Genomic DNA, 17,648 nt, shown 5'->3' with positions numbered 1-17,648 from the left:
GATATAGAACGGATATTAATCCTGACCTGGAAGTAGCACAGTATCTTCAATCACAGCAACAAATATGTATTTTACATGGTGTAGTATCCTTCTTACAAGTCCACTGAAAGTTGACCAATGGCCCTGAACTGGGTACTAATGAAATGGATACAGTCATTTTGTTACTAAGGAAGCAGTTCACTTTATATCCTTTCCATTCCTCGGTGTATTCTATCAATTCTTAAGTTCAGCAAATACTAACGCTCTTGAGTAAAACACTGGCTAGGGAAAATAGGATCAGCAGTAATAGCTACCAATTTTGTAATCCTTCCACAGGCAGAACTCCAACCGGAGGGCTGATTCTGTTATTATGGAAGCTAAAATTAGTACAAATGGCAAACAATGCCATCAATCATGAAAGCCTGTAACTACCTATCCATCAATAAGTGTTTATAGGCCAGATTCTCCTCTGGGTACATCAACACAATTCCACTGAGGTCAATGGACCTTTACCAATTTACCTCAACTGAAGATATGGTCTTATGCACACACGTCTTGTTATTGTGCTCTTTTCCAATGCCAATTTTGCAGTTTTCTGAAGCAACTTGTATGATCCAAAGGAAAAGAAAGATTACGCACATCTTAAGAATGGAAATTTAGGCCAAATTAAGCAAGCAATATAAGTGGATAGGAACATATTTGCATATTACTTCATCTATCAATTTTGCTCTCACCCCTTTTCCTTGTACTCTAGGACTATTACAAAAACAGTACCCATCACAGACACGCCAAGAAAGCCGTAATCTATAGTCAGGCCCTCATATACCACCACATTAGCACTAAGGAGAATACTTGTGATATCCCCATTGCAACCTGAAAACTGCTTTTACCCAGCAAGGCCACTCTAACAGAGAAACAAAGCTACTCAAATACCCACGATAACCTACTACAAACAAAAAGTAGACCCTCTTCCCGCCCGTCACTCAGCCACACAGCCCCGATTGTTACATGCCATCCCACAGTGGAATATACAAGTAGAATCACTGAACCCATACTCAAAAAAAAGGATGGGATCTTGAGAGAAATATTCCCATACCCCTGCTCCTGGCCTTCAAAACAAATCTCCATTCTTGATTCAAATCATCATTAAATTTGGGTGCCCATGATCGCGCCCCAAATGGGATAAAAAAAATTGCTTAATAATAAATGCAAAAGCCCGTCAATGCACCTCCACTGCCACCACAAATCAACACTCGCCTACCCTGCCACTACAACAAAACCACCAGAATCCACGGATCCAATACGCCTGTCACAGAGTGCGGTACATCTCGTCATATGCACCAAATGCCCCCATGGAAACTATGCATGAAACTGTGCACCAGAATGAAAAAATGTAAAAGTCAAAGATAGACGAACACCAGTAGGAGAACACTTTTTACAGAACAACACTCCCTTTCTGACCTTACAATCCTAGTGCTCAAAAGAAATCCACAAAATACCTTCAGAAGACAGGCTTGGGAACAAAAATTCATGGCCTTCCTGGACACTAAAAAAACACTTACAATGGCTTTATGGCTGATTACAATCTACCTGCTACTTCTGCTAACCTCCTTCCAGTCCACAGGTAATAACAACCCTTTCCTTCTTGAATGGCCTTGTTTTCCCCCTAAGTAGGTTACCTATTCTACTGCACTTCTCTTGTTTTGTAGCCATTCCTGATAACATCTCTTTACTCTTACTTTAGAGCTCTCCTCCCTTAAGCAAACTGCTTTCATTTATACATGGAGTAATGCATAGGCTACCTGCCCCTTAGCTCAAGCTATGCCTGCTTTTCTCTCTGACCTGAAGGGCAGTGTGCATCTGAAAGCTTGTCAAGCTACTGTCCTAGCTATAGGGTTAGTCCAGTAAATAGATATCCAAAAAACCCTTGCCTCTCATAATAATAATCCTGAAATATATTTTATTCACCAAGCCATCCATTCTCTTTAGACTACATAAAGAGAATCATTTTAAAAAAAGACACCTACGTTTATTTCTACACTGCAGTTGCTCCTTTAAACTAGTTTGGTTGGGTACCCTAGCTATCTACTGGAGTGAAGCTCAACATTGACTGAAACAACCATGCCATTAGTGGTTAACTCTTGGCACTGGGTGCTGTTGCAGGCAAAAATGCTGCTTGATAGCAAATTCAAAACTCCTATGTCACATGACCTGTTGTCACAGCATCAACTGCAGAGTAAATACAGCCTTTTCCTCCTAACCCCATTTTCAAAATGATTTCTACACAGCTATTTAGTCAACCCCGAGGGTCATCTATTAACTGGCTCCAGTCACATGGGCCACCCATCGATGTTTCTCACTTCCCTTACAGCTGCTACAGATTGGGCTTCCTATTCCTATTAGGGCTGCTGACAGACATGAAAAAAACTAACCCCAAAACAGGCTTTACTGGAAGAAGTGGTGCATTAGTTTGACCTAACTCTACAACATCTGTACAGATTGGGCACGTCAGCGGGGCTTTTTGGTGCTTTTATCTAATAGCTGACTCAATAGCTGATAGCCCACTGCCCCCACTAAAGGGTGAATGTGTATTCAGTTCTCTACCAATGTAAGCAATGCTGCTTACAGATAACCACATAAATTAAATCGATTCTACCTTGGACTTTTTAAAAGTCTGTACCTAGTTCCAGTGATTGCAGGGAGCAGTTCCTGGCCGTAGTCTGAATGCATTTTGGGGGGGGATAGCCCAGGAGCAGGCTTGATATCTGCCCATTAAGTTCATTACAGCTTTCAGGTAACAGCTGAATTTACGGGTTTCCAGTACAGATGATCAATGGTTATGGCGTTGAAGAGTATACCCGAAGCAGCAACATAAGCATATCCTTAATCTCTTAAAAGCTAAACTCTCATTGCAAGTCAATAGGCTACAGGATCATAGATTCATAGAAGATCATAGATTCTTAAGCCACTTTTATAAAAAAGTCCAAATGATTTATTAAAAGCCCAAATGATTTATACAGTACAGCTAAAAGAAATGTTCAGCCAGGATCATCCAGTTTTAGGACTCTGCTGTTAAATAGCTCATGAATGTTCCCCAGCTTTCTGAGCAATGCAAGGTCTGTCTAAACCAGCTGCATCTGAACTAATTTAGGTTTTGCATTAAATCTGTGGAAACTTAGCAATTGAGGTTTAACATTCTGAGTTTGCATGTCAGGTTATTTGAGCATATTTAGCCACTGCACTTTTTAATTAAACGTTCAAGAAATATTAAATTGATAGGCTGCACCCTGCCTTCATCTTCAGTGACCCCTTTGACATAGCATAAAGCAATTTTTCTACACACTGTTCCTCAAACTGATTTTAACAAGGCAAAGTTTAGCAAGATATATCATCAAATATAACCCCAAAATGTACATGCTTTCATATTCTAACTTTTAGATATACTGAGTACTCAGCTCCAAAAGAAACGAACAGATTCTAAATACTCATCCATGGGGGACGGAAGAAAATCAGGCTCTAAAAGTTTTGGAGTTTATTAGCTACTGGCCTGTTGGGTTGATAACAACATCATATAGCCCCAGTGAGGGTATTACAGCCTTGTTATGCATAGCAGGGGACAAATCAGTCCTTTTTTAATTGACGCATTCAGAATAGATGATGTAGGAAACATCCATTTATCGCACACCCATCAAAAAACTGAAGTGTTGCACTAAAATAGAGCAGTTGCTCAAGCGAACAGCTGTAGTTTTTGTTTTTCTAAAAATGCACTCAGGAATATTTGCCAAAGTAGCATATGTTTGTAGCTGAGTTCTCAAAGATGGGATTTCTCTAAGAAAACAATGAATGCCAAGCAGCATTTAGTGTTGTGAAGTCCCAATCCCAAGGCTATCCGGTGTGTCTCTGGGCTGGGTATTAGCTTTGGCTCCACTACAGATTTTCCTAGTCATCCACACTTCAGAAAAAGTTTACACCATTGCTAAGATACCAGGCTAACAACAAAGGTTGGATTTCTCCTGGGACAAAGCCTTTTATTCTAGGATCTACAGATTTACCCTACAATTGTCCCACTTTAAATTCCTGTGAAGTATCCAAGATGACATTTTTTCCCCCAGGACAAGTTAATTGCCATTCAAACTGTGTGAGGCACAGGACAGTCATTTACAATCTGATGCGAGTCAAAGCCTAGGACAAGCAGCCTCAGAACAAACCTGATATCTATTTTCATCCTTAATTACGCTAGCCACTATTGAAGACATCCACATTTTGTTTTCAAGTTCAGGTGTTGGTTTTAGCCTAAAATACTGAAAACGGTGTTGATATATTTAAAGATGATTTACTAAAATGGTGGGTCACCTTTTTTTGATCTCAGTGCAAGACTGGAAGGCAAAAAAAATACCCAAGTTCTAAACTGGGCTGGGCAACCTGCCACAAGTGGCACAGGCAGCCTGTGTGTATGGCCTGTGGCAGACCACAGAGGGGACAGGCAGCACAGAGACCAATAGGGGCAGACGCAGAAAGCAGAGCAGAAGATCAGGCAGGGAAATGGGATGGAGCGGCACTTAGAGATAATGCAGGGGTATTTTGTGACATACTTGCCAAAAAGGGTAGCCTCCCACTTTTCTAAATTATCACTGGATTAGGACTGTTCTACTCTGTGCATCTCCAGTGCAAAGAAATACTTGAGTTATCCCAGGTACTGGAAGTAGCTCAGGCTCCTTTGCCATGATAGCATGGAGGTTGGGGAAGACTAACTTCCATCCTGAGATATTCTGATTGAGAAGCAGGGTATAATTAGGTGTAGTGGAGCTCTGTGCTATCATGGTGAGATTGCTTCCAGTACCTAAGCTATAGGAGGTCCCTTATTCTGCATGGCACCGTGCCATACAAGCATACGTTCCAGCTTTCTATTGGCTCGGATAAACCCTTTCTCTTTCACATGTTAGTTCTCCAGTCAGGAAAGGTATGACAATAAAAGGTGCTTATTGCTTAACACTGGGTCATTTTGAGAACTTGTTCTTTACATAGTTATGGAGCTAATAGACTATTTGACAATTCGATCCCATTTTTCCAGGGGCAGATCTCGAACTTCGAAAAGGGAGTTACAAATGGTGTACACATCACAGAAACACAGATTTCTCTCCAGTTAGAGGAACTTGACGCTTTACTAATTGGTAGGAAGCTAGCACTATATTATTCAATTTAAGATCAAAGCATATATATATGCTTTGTTATTATATAACTATTGGAATGTACACAAATTTATTAGATTTTATATAAAAGTTTAAAAACACACAACCAATGAGGCAAAAAAATAATCAAAATAGTCAAATGATACTACCTCATTAGTCCTGTAGTCATTATAGTTAAATGTACATCTCTCATTCAGTTTCATAAAAGAAAATCTAGCTTTTTTGAGCATCTTGACAGTGCTTCAACATTTCACTGTCAGTCATTTCTACACCTGAGCTAATATAATTATACTCAAGTTAAGGATTTTGGCTAGAGATAAAAACCATCTGCAAGATGGTGAAATAGAACAAAAACATACCAGGAATGGCTAACAGACAGAAACATTGCAGAATAAAGGTTAGTTTGAAGAGTGGAACATCAAAACCATTAAAAAGGTAGAGTGTTGTTAAGACCTGTGGAGTAGAGAGAGATTACTAGGAATCAGGTGGATTATAATAATTTATGAAGTCAATTGACACTGCAACACTGCCTTACCAGAAATGCTGCTGTCCCTCCCAAGCAGTTGGTTTTAAAGTTTGGGTAGAGCAGGAGGAATCAAAGAGGGAGTGCAATTGTACCACTGATGTGTCCTGGATTTGCCCCTGCTCTATTTATATTTTATATTTTTTTCTTCCCCCACCTGAGCACAATGGGATCATGATCTCAGTTGGGGCTTTGGGACATTACAAATAATCTACTAAATGTTTAAAAGCACTTTAAAGATGAATAGGACTGAAGATTTTGAGTTCCATCACAAATTCAACAATCATCACTCCTCCTTCCAACCATCTCTTGAATACTGCAGCACCAACATCTCCCTTTTAGACACAATGATCAGTATCCAGAATGGTAAAATACAGACCATGTTATACAAGAAACTCACAGACCAACATACATATTTGCACAGAACCAGCAATTACCCTAAACACACCAAGAAAGCTGTGATATAGTGCCAAGCCCCCAGATACCACTGAATTCACAATGAGGAGAACACCTGGGATTGTCATCTCACAGATCTCAAGAAGGCTTTCACTCAACAAGGACACGTCTCCAGAGAGATAGATTGCACCACATGAAGAATTGCTGCAGTACAGAAGAAACCCCCCCCATGAATCGCACACCGCTGGTTCTGATGTATCACCCCTCCCTTGAACTCATATGAAAAATCCTCAAACAATTGCAACCCACGCTAGAAGGAGACCTAATCCTTAAAGAGATCTTCCCCAAACCATCCATCCTAGCCTTCAAAGAAGCACCAAACCTCACTAACTTCATCACCAGAAGCAAACTTCCTACAGCCCAAAATACAACAAATAGATCCATGCCATGACAAGAAATGCAAAACCTGCCAACACATCTCCACCACCCTGCAATTACTACACCCCACAACAGAGGCATCAGCATCCCTGCATCTTCCAGCTGCACCTCCAGAAATGTCATATATCTCATCCAATGCACCAAATGCCTAGAAAATACATAGGAGAGACCAAGCAACAACTGTGCAACAAAATGAATTCACACTGGAAATCTATTAAAAACAAGAATATCCAACAACCGGTGGGGGCGCACTTCTCGCAAGAAAACCACTCTGTCTCCAATCTCTCAGTTCTAATTCTCAAAGGGAATTAACAAAACACTTTTCACAAATGAGCTTATGAACTTCTTTTCGTCAACCTCCTGGATACAAAAAAATCATGGACTAAATATACACATTGGATTTATGACACATTATAACCTATTGGACCTAACATCTGACTTCCCAGGTACCACTCCACTATTCACCATCTACTTTCATTCCCCTTCTCCCCCCTCTCCCACCCCAGCCTCTCTCACCCATTGACTCATCAATTTACATTTCTACTGACTGTCATGAAATATTGTTTTTGATCAAAATGATCAAAAATGGTAACTGAAAATAGGAATTTAAGATGTCAGTGAACTAAAGTACTTGCTGGGTTCATTATATGTGTGATCATCACAACCTAATTCTCATAGTCTCAAAATATTTATCGATATGGTCTAGAAACATGAATTTTTGACTGGATCTGAATGTTACAAAGTTAAGAGGTGGAAAGATGCATGATTTTGTTTGAACTTTTCTCTGTTTAAAAGAATCTGATGAGACTCGGTGTGGACGCATCGGTAATCACATCTGCTTTACATGCAGAAGGTCCTGTCTCCAAATCCCAGTGGAACCGTCAGCTCCTCATTTTCCTGTCCTAAGGCAAGAGGACAGACTAGAGGACCTCTCAAGGTCTAATCTAACCATATTTTCTACAATTACTTGGTTATATCAGCAAATTATTTAAAAATTAGCCACCTGTTTGTTCAGCACACCATTTTCATTGGCATTCAATGCCACAGCTAAGCATGAAGAAGAAAGAACACAGGAATACCAGAAGTTGAGTAGATGGAAAAATAGTCAGGCTTCATAGTGAAGATGCATACTCTCAGCACATCCCCTTCATAATTCAAGCTGATGTAAAATGTCTTCTGCACATGACTCAGTGGTGACATGTCTGCAGCTGTCCTTTTCTGGCATGGGGCTACAGCTGATATTTCCAGATAGCCAGATGACAGCAGATTGTCAGAGTTCTACTGAGAAATTATTGCCCATTGGTATTAATCCCATTCAGTGGGAATCAGTTTGGCCAGCACCAGTTTTTCACTCAGGCCACAAGCATCCTAAATCATTATCAGATAATCTATCCTTAATGGGCAATCTGCTGGCATGAATGGGCAGCTTGCCATTTGTTTGCATAATAGCCAAAGTCCATCTGCTTGACTGATAACTCAAGTTCTTGCCATCTCTTTAGCTGCTTCTACTCCATTAGTGACAAAGGCACAATCCTTCTCGCAGAGCTGGGAAGCTAACACAGAAGCAGTATAGCTACATTAGTGTGTCATTGCACCTGGGCTTACTAGCAATGCTGATTGGCACACCCTGGTGCATCTTTGCAGGGCACTGTCTTGTACTTTGTAGCCATACCTTTGGGGGATGCACAGTGATAATATGTTTGTGCTAACAGAAAGGAGACTACCTGACAAGCAGACTGAGGTATGTAGTTTGGAGAATCATATTAGCACTGGGGAGTGGGAGCTGGAGCAGTTGGGATATAGGATAAATATGCAGACAAACAGCCCCTCTCCTGGCCTGACCCCAGTCACTGCCATGCGGGCTGATGGGCAGGGTGAGCCATGCGGGCTGATGGGCGGGGGTGGAGCACTCGGTGGCCTTTAGGCAAAACAGGGGCAGTGCAGACCCACGCCATTCTAGCCCATCCCTGGCGTAGGGAACTGGACCCTCCTCAAATGAAGGTGCCTCACCTCAGTGTATACCTGTGCCCTTGGTGATCAACCCCACAGCCATGAAAACATAGCCCTCTACCCCCTTTTCTCTTCCATGCTCCTTTCCAAAAGTAAAGCACCTAAAAGCTGAAAGCTTCAACGTGCCCCTTGTTGATGTGTTGTAGCCACCATTTTCCATCTCTATAACAATCTTTTCACACAGGTTGAATGACATGTTGATTTAGACCTCCAGTTTACTATCAGACACCTAATTGTTACCTATATTTGCCCTCAAAACCACTCTGAGACCATTCTTCAAGAGTCCAGGTTTTCTCATTCTTGGTGATGGGGAATATATTTTATATATTCATTTCTTTCTTCCAATTGGAGAATAAAAGTTTAAGGGACATTAACTATTGGCCATGACCAAGCCCTTCCCTTGCAAGATGATGTAATACCATCAATCTTTCTCCATTTTTATTTTCTGAGTCAGGAATAGTAATCTTGTTTTTTAAATGATCAGTTGTGTGATAGTGCACAGCACGTGAATTCTGTGTCAAACACGTTCTCCATCATTATGGAGAACATGTTTATTAAGTCACTTTTGTAAGTGACCTGACAACTAATTTAGATATGATGAATCAAAGAACACGCAATGCCTCAATACAGAATCTATGGTTTGGAGTTAAACTCCTTTTGCTAAATTCATGGATTACTATATTTGACTTGTGTGGCTAGGCTTAGCCACAAAATTATCAATGCAACAGAAAATGAGAAATTCAGAAAGCACATATAGGGTATAAAAAAAGCAGAAAAGCAAGAAGAGTTTATCAGCATCCAAAAAAGACACTATTGGGAAGCTTATGAATCTTGAAGTCAGTGTTGCAGTTCCAGGGCAAAAATAAAATGGATAGCTGGTAACAAAATGAATTTGATACTATTAGTAAAACAATACTCTAATAACAATTAGGGTGTCAGATCAAAAACTCTCAGCCAATAATTGAGATTCTGATTCAGAAACCAGAGCTGGCACAAGTGAAAATTGAACAACAGCATAAATTGATGATCTGGGAAACTGGCCCCAGAAGCAATATAATGAAATGCATGGTCTAATTGTAGAAATGGGCCAAAGCATGTAGCAGATAATTATAATTTTCCAGCGAATGATGAAACCCAACAACTCTTCGCACCAGACAGTTACTCTGCCACTTGACATTCTATGAAACTTGTAGTCAGACAGACTTGGTTTGATATGATTAGCTAAGCAAAATTATAAAAAAGATACCTCCAGGAGCACATGATGTAGAATCACAAGTAGCTTGACTTGAAAACAAGATTATAAGATGTTGTAGTGGAGCCCCTACCCAACTAGTATCTAGGGGTGCCTGACCCCCACCCTTTTCTTCTCCTTCACCTTTTGCTGCTGATTCAACCCATCCCTATGTTGTGTCCCTTTCCCTGGTTTTGCGCTGGCCCCGCTTCTGCCCCCCACCCTTGTCTCCCCACATTCTTCTACTTACACCTTCTTTGCATTGCTAGAGGCGAGCCCACAGGCAGAGAAGCCTGAAACGAGATGGCCATCAGGTCCAGATGCAGTCAGCTTGAGCCTCCAGCTGAGAAGGGGCAGCCTGGCTGTAGCAGCTGCCAGAGACTGAGCCCTGATGGAGAGATGCAGGGACTGAACCCCACTGTGAGGAGAGGGCTCAGAAGGGCCGCCTGGGTGAAAGAAACTCAAGGACTTGTGCTGGGAAAAGCTAAGTACCCCAAGCCTTTTCTGTTTTTCTGTTACTAAGAGCACACTGCCAAGCGGTGAGGTTAGCCCCATGTGGCACATTCCTTTGAGCCAAGACTGGTGCTTAGTTTTGCAGCTTGTTTCCCCCCAGACGATCAGACCGCGGCTGGAGGAGAGGAGGTGGCTACTGATAGGGTTGCCTGGGGGCACCCCAAACTTGAAACTTAGTTGAAAGGACAGAGGCTAAATTCTGGGGGTATGTCCTGAGCCTGAGAGAGGCAGAGCCTGCCCAGCACGTATACAGGACTTTGAACAAAAAAACCCAAAACAAAACCACACCATTGTTGCAGTCAATCCCCACTTAGAAATGCTGGGAAAGCAGTGTTGACAAGTGTAAAAGCTATCAAGCACTAAACCCTAAAGGCACGACTTCTGAAGTCACCAATTCTTCATCAGATTCAAAAGCAAAACTCATGAGCTCAGGATTTGACTGCCTGGATAGTACTTTTGTAACCATTAACACTGCTAGGGAGACTTTTCAGGACTCCTAACATAGAGCTCTAGGTCTCTATAATTCAGTTCAAAACAATTTATTCTTTTTTGTAGCAATTAAAAGACATGGTTTACATCAGCTTTTATTACAGTTGAAGAACTAGCATCCAAAATGAACATGGATTCAAAGTTCAGAAAATGGGGAATATTGAGGTGACCCTATTGCTACTGTATCTGTGTGACAACCTCTCTGTGGTGCTTATTTGCATACCATCTTGGTATGCAAGATTGGATTATGAGGACTGTCTCTCTTATGGTCTATTATGGGGACCATGTCTCTCTATTTGTATGCATGGCCAAGAGAGTGAGCAAATGTTGTGCTTGTTTTAACTGTGATAACCTGTTTTAACAGCTTTTCAGATTTTGAATATAAGAGACCAGGGAAGTCAGGTTTGTGTGCATTGGTCCTTTCTTCTAAAATTGTAAATTAGTAAAGGGACTGATGCTGTAAGAGATGGTTGAGTAAATGTAGCTGAGGAGTCAGTATTCACCATGACTTGCGTGGAAGTCTAAGGTGAAGGGGCCCTCAGCTCAGGAATCACAAGAGAGGAAGGAGAAGATCTAAACTGGAGCTCATATGTACTTGGAGGAGAGAGACCATGATCAACCAGGTTGGGGTGATGCATAGGAGGTGCACGCCGGTGCAGGTGCACCCCCTGCAAAAAGGGGGGTGCACCCACTGGCAGTGGCTGTGGGTGGTTGCCAACCCTTGGTCAGCGCTCAACCTCCCCCCGCCCCCCCCGACAGCTTTGGCGATGTCTGCAGGAGCTCCCCACTCACCACTGCCACACTTCCACCTCTCCTGCTGCCACTGCCATGCTCCCACCACTGGCATCCCCCCAGCTGCTGGGGGCACGAGTCATTCATGAACCGGGTGGTTTTCCCATGGGCTGAATGGGGCTACACTGTGTCCCACACAACAGCTGTGAGAGTCTACTAAAGCCCCGCAGTGGGAGGATCTTGGCTACACAATTTATGGTGAGGGGAGATTGTGCTTGGGCGTTCCCTCTATCTTGCTCCTTTGGCCTTTTGGCTAGAGGAAAGAGAGACTGGGGGTCACCTGGACTCCACAAGTTCTCCGAGCTTGGGGCTTGCATGTAGGATGCCTGCCATGGATTTGTTTAGGAGTGTCTGAAGCCCCAGGCTGAAGAGTCTGGTAGGTAAGATATTTGCCAGTGGTAGCACCACACAGACATGAATGATTGACCTCTGCTCAGTCAGTAGAATTAGGAACTGATCTGGCTGATTTGGCCTGAAACACAACATTTAAAAAAAACAACTAAGGGGATATATTTCACCATCCAGCCATAAATGAATAAGTGCTGCTGATGTAAACATCTCTTCAGTAGGTTGGGTCTGAGGTCCTGGTTACATTGCACTTTGAGCTGTTCAAACGTTGATCAGTGTTAGTGCTAGCTCAAGTTTGGACTTTAAGGTGAAAATGTTTCTCTGACTCTCCCCCACCTGCACAGCTGTGACTTGCCACTCAAGAGCTGGTGAGCAGGGGCCTTCCCAGGACTAGCCATTACAGGGCTGGTGAGCTAGGACAGTCTCTTATCCCCATCCTAGGTGGGGGTGTATGTGAGATGGGGGGAGGGGGGCAGGGGGGACGTGGGAACATGAAGCCAGGAGGCAGAGTATTCCAGAAATGGGGGTGGGTAATGAAATGGGAAGTGGAAAGGAAATAGGAGTGGGGGCAGGGTAGTATAATGAAGGATAAAATAAGTAAAAGGGGGAGGGGGAGGAATTTTAAAAAGAAATAAAGAGAACGTAAATTAAGAAGATCTCATGTTTTAATAAATTGGGATTTGGGATGGAGGTGTAGAAGGGGGTGCTGGTCATGCTTCCCGGGGTGCCTGGAAGGTAGAAGCAATGGAAAGGCATTCTGGGGGGGAACTACTGCCCCTGCCCTGGGAAGGAAGCCTCAGCTTATGGGGACATAGTCTGGCCCCCCTACCTTACTCCCCCCCATCCTTCATAGATCCCACTCCTGGAGCCGTCCGTTCCCTGCAGCCCAGCCAGCTGGCAGGTGCTCTGCAGGCTGTTTGCATGGAGTTGCACTCCCAGGGTGGGAAGGGGAGTTGGCTTAGTGCCAGAACCACCCCCTGGGGAGTAGAGTCGGGGTGGTTGGAGAAACACACTGCATCCTGAGATGCTGGAGGACTGCAACTTGGGTAGCTCATCTGTGAGAGCAGTCACACATTAATAAAACATGGAGTAGCTATCATGAAAAAACCTGCCCTGGAGTGCCCTAATTTTGAAGCTCCCTAAAGAGTTTAAATCTAGTTTCAGATGTTAATCTGTGGACACTCCAGGGGTTAAGAGCTCCAGAAGCCACCTAAAATTGATGTTTAAGGCGCTGAGCCTGTTACCCATTTGATCCTAAAGAGCTGATATCCTTAGGGTACCAGCAGGTAGAAGTCTGTACACATCCAGCAGTGGTGGAGCAGTACTTCAGTGGTAGTGGGGCAAGGAAGATCTTGAGCTAAGCACTATGCTAGCTTTGCTGACATCAGTGTTCACCCTGTGTGGGGCTAAGCAGGAATGCTGAACCTATGTGCTGTTCTGACCTGTTAGTAGTGGTTTAAGGTGGGCTACTAATTAAGGGGTTATTAAATCTGTTGTCATCCTATCTCCCTCCCTCCCCCATTAATAAACCCTGTTGTAGTTTGATATTGCTTGTGAGTAGGGAAGTTTGCTCTCATTGAGACACTCAGAAGTCAGTTTCCCAGGTTGCTGCATGAGAGAGCTGAGCCAAAAGATGATCAATTTGTGTAAAATCCTTAAGGTGAATTCAGTCTCTGCTGCCTAGCAGAAGGGTTACATCTAGAAACAAACTTAAGAAAAAGAAAAATACCTTCTTTTTTTAAAATCTGTATAAAATTGTAAATCATGGGGGGGGTTTCCAAAGAAGTAGGCCTTCCAGCTTTGTGAATCTTTCAGTACTACTTCTGGATTCCAGTACAAAGAAAATATCAACAGAAAATCCAAATCCATTCAATGCTTTTTTTTATTTCAGTACTTAGTAAAGCTCAAGAGAAAAAAAACAACAAGTGTAATATGCACTTGTGTCAGAAGGATCTGTCAGAAGGATCCCACAGCAGTTCAGGTCCTTCAGTTAATAGAAATACTAATTCTTTCCCCTACACATTGATTGGTCTGAGAATTCAGCTAACAATACCAGATGTGGTAGCTACTGCTTTAAGATGTTTCTAAATTGAAAGTAAAGAACTAATTTCGGATGGCCACATCAAAAGAACTGGAAGCGTGGCTAGACCACTTGGGCAAGAGTTTTCAGTGAACTAACCAAAGACCCTGAAGAATGAAAGGCAAGAAGATACAATTTCATTTCAGTAATCAATCAGGGTATGTGAGCAAGCACCAAATCACCTTGCCAGATGAGTATTAAATAATATTGAGCATACTTAGATTCTTAGCTCACCACAAACCCAGCTCCTGGACTTTGCCTCATTAACCAGGTGATTTTTTCCAACTCTCCATGCCCTGGTCCCTAACAGATAGTTGCACTAAAGCTTACTTTGGATTTAAGCTATGGAGGCTGAAGTTGCTGATAAAAGTAAGTGCAACATAAAAAAACCACTACTTTAGTAACTTATGCCTGCCCAAGACATGGCTATTTACACCAAGCCTAATAAAACTGACCATCCAGAAATAATTGGGAGCAACTGTCTATTTTTCTTTCTTTCTTTGGTCCCAGTTCATCGTCTTTGCAACTCCAAAGTCAGTGGCGTTGCAACAGGGATGTTTAAGCCATTAGCTTTCAAATCTGGCTAAGCTTTACAACCTATAGTATATTTGTACTTCTACAGATCACATAACTCAACTGTAGGGGGAGAAAAATGCTGATGTCTTGCAATTAGTTGTAACAACTTACTTTAGAGACCAATATTTAACACATGAATGGAATGGGAAGCTCTTATATTAGACGCTGTAAGAACAGCAACGTTCAGTCACTGACTCACAGAGCTAACAGTATGAAAACAAAAAAATTTCCTCCTTTTCCCTGAGCTTGCTTTCTGGATAAGGGGTCTCATCTTATGCTTTTCTCTACCCTATTATTTTACTTCAATTTGTATCGGATACAGAAGAGAAGGTCATCCATCTGAAATGCACTACATCTTTCTCATTTACACTGTCCCAAAACAGATTACTTATGAGGGCATGCAGAAACTGGTTCGCAGGATATTAAGGCCAGAAAGAATCCATTTGATCAATCTTGCATAGACTGTAGAATTTGTACCTAGTAATTCTGTGTATTTAGGTATAACTAGGTACCTACCTTGTACACATATCCACAACATTTTATAATTAGACACATCTACTGTTCCTACCCCAAACACAGCTCTCTCCCCTACCTCCACTCAAATATGCATGCTATGTTCATTGCGCTTATGAGAAAGTGTATTACTGATAGCACCATCCTGTATCACCTTGTTAAAAGGCAATTCCTGAGTAAACATCTCAGACAATTCTGTGGACAAACAGCAGCAAGAGACAACTTGAGCATTAATACTTTCGACCCAAACAAACTCATCTTTTCCCAATGCAAGCCAGTACTCCAAAGGAGCTTTGCCATGGCCTCCAGACACACACTGGCACAAATCACTTCCACAGTGAACAGGCATCCCTTATGTGCAAGGACACAGATGGAAAAGGCTTGGAACCACCATGTCACTTCCCTGCTTTGCCTGACAAAGTGCTTGCATAACCACTTCTGCAACACAAAAGTATGAACAACTTGACAGAATAGGGATTTGCTAAACACGTGGAGCTATCTCCCTACAGCTCCTCATAAAATGAACAGAATCCATATGCTAGAGACAAAATATCCATTAGGGACAAGATTTCACCGACAGTACTTAATGTGATCTTTGAGCATCCCAGAATGTGCAATGCTTGGAGCATGCTCATATTTATATGCATTTAGAGGATGAGGTCCTACAGTAGGGCTAGGCAAAATACAACCCATGGAGGGACTCTGCCTGACCCATGGTGTGCTCAGGCGCTGTGCGGCCCATGGCACATCCTGCTGCCCCTGGGCATGCAGTAGGACTGGGGCAGCTCAGCAGCTGGACTCCATATCCTGGCAGCCCCAGTGGTGGTGGCTTTTTCTGGATGCCACTAGTGGCCGCTGACCCCGGCCTGTGCAGGAGGTCAGGGTCCCTGCAGTGTTCACTCTGAACTCACTTGCCCTGGCCATGATGAGTGGCGGCAGCAATGGTGGCGAGTGGAAGCTGCTGCTGAGCACAAAGGAAAAGCAGGACCTGCCAGTGATGGCACACAGTAAGAAATGCAATATTACCTCTTCTCACTTTCCCTTATTAGCAGCACCCTTCAGCACTGGAAGCTGAGTATCACTAAGCAAGCGTTAGAGTGGCAGGTGTGTAGAAGCAAGAGACAGGAGTGGAAGAAAAAAGCATCTCTTAAAAGAAATCAATCCCTATTTAGGGAAAGAAAATGATTTTGCTCAGTCTTCTGCAGACAAAGTACTGTTATCCTAGTTTAATCTTCTTACATATTAGTGATACTGTATCTTTGATCCTGTAGAGATCAAGAGCATTTTCAAAAGGGAAACTTCCACTAAAACACTCATTTGTAAATGGAATATGTATTATATATAAATACATACGTGTATATATAGCGTGTGCATCTCCCCACATGTATTAATTATATTATCTATATCTGTCTATCTATAGTATATAAAATAGGGTAGATATACTACAAAGGAGATGTTTTTTAATCCCACATTTAAGCCTTCTCAAGCATCACCGATAATAAAAAATATAAGGAGGTTCACAAAAAAAGCATAGTATATAGCACAGTATTTGTATAGTTATCTCTATTGCAATCCTACTCCAGTTATTTTAATTGCATCTATGAAAGACCATTTAGACTACTTAAGAGTACAATTTGACGTACATAGAAACAAGATAGCAGTGACTAAAGTATTTTGCACAAAGTATCTTTAAGGTTTTAACTTTTTTATTTGATTTCAGAGCTCTCTGTGTGTGAAGGAAAAACAAGGAGTGAATGTATGAGCAGTTCTGAAAAAACGCCTATGGCTAGAGCACTTAAATGTCTAGTTTCTTTTTTCTGGCTTAATTGTATTTTAGGATGATGCAAATAATGTCAAAGCATTAGCAAAAGCACTTTGTTATATAAACATGACATTTATTTTTAGGGCCAATATCTGTTCTTGCTGCAAACAAAATCATTTGAGATTTACACTGATGGAAATGAGACCACTATGTCAGTTCAATACCACATGGTTTATTAAATGTAGATGCTGCACAGTCTTTTGGAATGATGCAAATTTCCCCAGGAGAGACTGGTATACAAAACACTAGCATTTAGTATTGCCACAGTCTTTCAACCATGCCAGCTTGACCCATGGTTCATATGCACACACAAGATTACAGCAGACATCCATTTTATTTTATATGGATCCAATACAGTCTTTGAACTATATAATTAATTTATATTGCAATTGTTGGGGCACAACAGGTAGAAGTACAACCAATCTCATTGAGATCCACTGTTTGGTTTTCCACATTCACATAACACAAGCCCTGACATAGGTTGTTAACAGGGATCAGCTTCTAGACTTCTAAATCCTCTACCACCTTCTGCGATAAAGACCCTGCTGTTAGGTCACAGTGGGTGCATCAGCACATGTGCTTCATTGTGAAGTTAACCAGCTGCACAGTAAAGCGACACCATCTACACATGTGCTAGTATAAGGGTACAGTAAGTTAAATTACTCCGCGCTGGTCCGGTCCTGCAGGGACCAAACCAGGAAAGCCAAGGCTGCAACTGAACTCCAACTAGCTTCAGGCATCAAGGACAA

Source organism: Crocodylus porosus, unplaced genomic scaffold (assembly GCF_001723895.1).
Source record: "Crocodylus porosus isolate Cpor-Errol unplaced genomic scaffold, CroPor_comp1, whole genome shotgun sequence".
In the NCBI taxonomy this organism is placed as follows: Eukaryota; Metazoa; Chordata; order Crocodylia; family Crocodylidae; genus Crocodylus; species Crocodylus porosus.
Note: the sequence above shows the minus strand (reverse complement) of the source record.